Source organism: Lolium perenne, chromosome 4 (assembly GCF_019359855.2).
Source record: "Lolium perenne isolate Kyuss_39 chromosome 4, Kyuss_2.0, whole genome shotgun sequence".
NCBI classification, from domain to species: domain Eukaryota; kingdom Viridiplantae; phylum Streptophyta; class Magnoliopsida; order Poales; family Poaceae; genus Lolium; species Lolium perenne.
Genome location: NC_067247.2, coordinates 190,042,844 through 190,046,200, shown reverse-complemented (window position 1 = coordinate 190,046,200; position 3,357 = coordinate 190,042,844).

Here is a 3,357-nt window from a genome sequence, read left to right as displayed (position 1 = left end):
ACAACCGGAGGGGATGGTAGTGATGTGAGGATCACATGTGTTCACGGAGTGTTAATGCTTTGCTCCGGTACTCTATTAAAAGGAGTACCTTAATATCCAGTAGATTCCCTTGAGGCCCGGCTGCCACCGGCTGGTAGGACAAAAGATGTTGTGCAAGTTTCTCATTGCGAGCACGTATGACTATAATTGGAACACATGCCTATTGATTGCTTTGTACTTGGACACCATTTTATTATTATCTGCAAACGCCCTGCTTGATTGTTACATGAGTTTCTCTCATCCATGCAACGCCCGTCATCCGTCCCCGTGCCTACAGTATTTTAATCCTGCTGTTTACTAAAATCACTACTGCTGTCTTTGTTACTCTGCTGCTGTTATTTCCCTACTGCTATTGCTATAAAACTGTTACTACTGATAAACTCTTGCGAGCAAGTCTATTTCCAGGTGCAGCTGAATTGACAACTCCGCTGTTAAGGCTTTCAAGTATTCTTTGTCTCCCCTTGTGTCGAATCAATAAATTGGGTTATACTACCTGCGAAGACTGCTGCGATCCCCTATACTTGTGGGTCATCACCCATCCAAGGCAAAGGATGATAATATCAAGAGAAACAACTCAAACGGGTTCAAGAGCTCGGGCCCAAGATCAAGATCTTGCTACAATTGTGGTGACAAGCGCCATTTCATCACCGAATGCCCCTATGAGAATAGAGAATCTCATGGTGGAAGACTCATACCCAAGGACAAGAGCAAAGATTCAAAGGCCCCCCAACAAGAAGTTCTACAACAAGAGTTAAGAAGAACAAGAGGCCATCAAGGATTGTCCTAATGACTAAGGAAGAATATTCTTCCGATGACATTGAAAGTGGTAGTGATGAAGAAGAGACCTCAAGGGAAGTGGCCGCCATTGCCACCACCAATATTCCCTCTTCATCCCTCTTTGAATCCCCCAATGAGAACCCTCACATCAAGAATGCACATTGCTTTCACTACAAGAAAAGTTGCCATGGCCGACGAAGTTGAAGTCGCACCGTGGTTGCTGGTCCACCATGGCCGACGATTTTGGGTCTCTCCGTGGTGCATGTCAAAACTTTTTTTTCTCGTTTTTGAGGCCACCTAGCCTGACGAAAGCGGCCAAAACGTCTGCTATGGTGGCCCGGGACATGGTGCATCGCGAATTCTCGGGTTCGCCGGCTGAGTCAACGCAAATCAGCACCGCCCAGGGATGTAGGGCCCAGATGGCAGCCTCTCTAGCAATGTTTTTTTTCTCGATCGCGCCATCTCGTTCAATGCTCTCCGATCGAGCCGTTTACGATGCAGGATCATGGGTCTCGCATGTCATCCTCTATGAACCAAAATTCTTTCTATTCTTGGATTTTTTTTGACCCCCTGATTTCTGGCTACTTCCTTTTTCTTTTGATCCCGTGCCGCCTTGGAAACGTTGAGACCGCTGCTGCTAAATGGGACCCACATGTCATCCTCTATGTACTATAAAACTTTATTTTCTTGCATTCTTTTTGGCACCTCATAATTGGTCACTTGCCTTTTTCTTTCGATCCCGTGCCGCCTCTCAAACCGTGAGACCGCTGCTGCTAAATAGGACCCGCATGTCATCCTCTATGTACTATAAAACTTTCTTTTCTTGGATTTTTTTTGGCACCTCATATTTGGTCACTTGCCTTTTTCTTTCGATCCCGTGCCGCCTCTCAAACGGTGAGACCGCTACTGCTAAATGGGACCCGCGCACATGTCATCCTCTATGTACAATAAAACTTTCTTTTCTTGGATTTTTTTCACCCTCTGGATTTTTGGCTATTTCATTTTTCTTTTGATCCCCTGCCGCCTTTGAAACGTTGAGTAAGCTGTTGGCTCATAGGTCCCACATGTCGGCCTGTATGAACGATAAAGCTTTCCTTTCTTGGAGTTTTTTTTGACCCCCTAATTTCTGGCTACTTTATTTTTCTTTTGATCTCAAGCCGCATTTGAAACGTTGGGACCGCTGCTGCAAATGGGACCCGCATGTCATCCTCTATGTACAATACAAGTTTCTTTTCTTGGATTTTTTTCACCCTCTGATTTTTGGCTATTTCCTTTTTCTTTTGATCCCATGCCGCCTTGGAATCATTGAGTAAGCTGCTAACTCATGGGACCCGCATGTCATCCTCTATGTACAATCAACTTTCTTTTCTTGAATTATTTTTGGCTCTTGATATTTGGTCACTTGCCTTTTTCTTTCGATCTCATGCCATGTTTGAAACGTTGAGGAACCTGCTGGCTCATGGGACCCGCATGTCATCCTCTATGTACAATAAAAGTTTCTTTTCTTGGTTTTTTTTCACCCTCTGATTTTTGGCTATTTCCTTTTTCTTCTGATCCTCTGCCGCCTTGGAAACGTTGAGTAAGCTGCTGACTCATGGGACCCGCATGTCATCCTCTATGTACAATCAACTTTTTTTTTCTTTTGATCTCAAGCCACATTGAAACGTTGAGGCCGCTGCTGCTAAATGGGACCCGCATGTCATCCTCTATGTACAATAAAGTTTCTTTTCTTGGATTATCTTTGGCTCCTGATATTTTGTCACTTGCCTTTTTCTTTCGATCTCATGCCGCCTTTGAAACGTTGAGTAAGCTGCTGGCTCATGGGTCCCGCATGTCATCCTCTACGGACAATAAAAGTTTCCTTTCTTGGAGTTATTTTTGACCCCTAATTTCTGGCTATTTGCCTTTTTCTTTTGATCTCTTGCCCCCTTTGAAACGATGAGGACGCTGTTGGCAGCTCGGTCCCACATGTCATCCTCTATGAACAATAAAAGTTTCCTTTGATGGATTTATTTTGAACCCTAATTAATTTCTGGATATTTCCTTTTTTCTTTTGATCCCCTGCCGCCTTGAAATCGTTGAGGATGCTTCTGCCTCATGGGTCCCGCATGTCATCCTCTCAGAACGGTAAATGTTTCTTTTCTTGGATTTTGTTTACCAAATGATTGTTGGCTTATTTTTTCTTTCGATCTCCTGTCGTCTTTAAAACGTTGAGGACGCTGCTAGCTCACGGGTCCCACATGTCAGCCTCTATGAACAATAAACGCTGAGGATGCTGCTGCCTCATGGGTCCCGCATGTCATCCTCTCAGAATGGTAAATGTTTCTTTTCTTGGATTTTGTTTACCAAATGATTTTTGGCTTATTTTTTCTTTCGAGTTCCTGCCGCCTTTAAAACGTTGACGACGCTGCTTTCTCACGGGTCCCCGATGTCAGCCTCCCCGTACAAGAAACATGTGATATCTTGATTATTTTGCAGACAATAAACAGTGTACTTCGCTCTGAGCTATTGCAAACGGATAAATTAAATCTTTATTTTTCA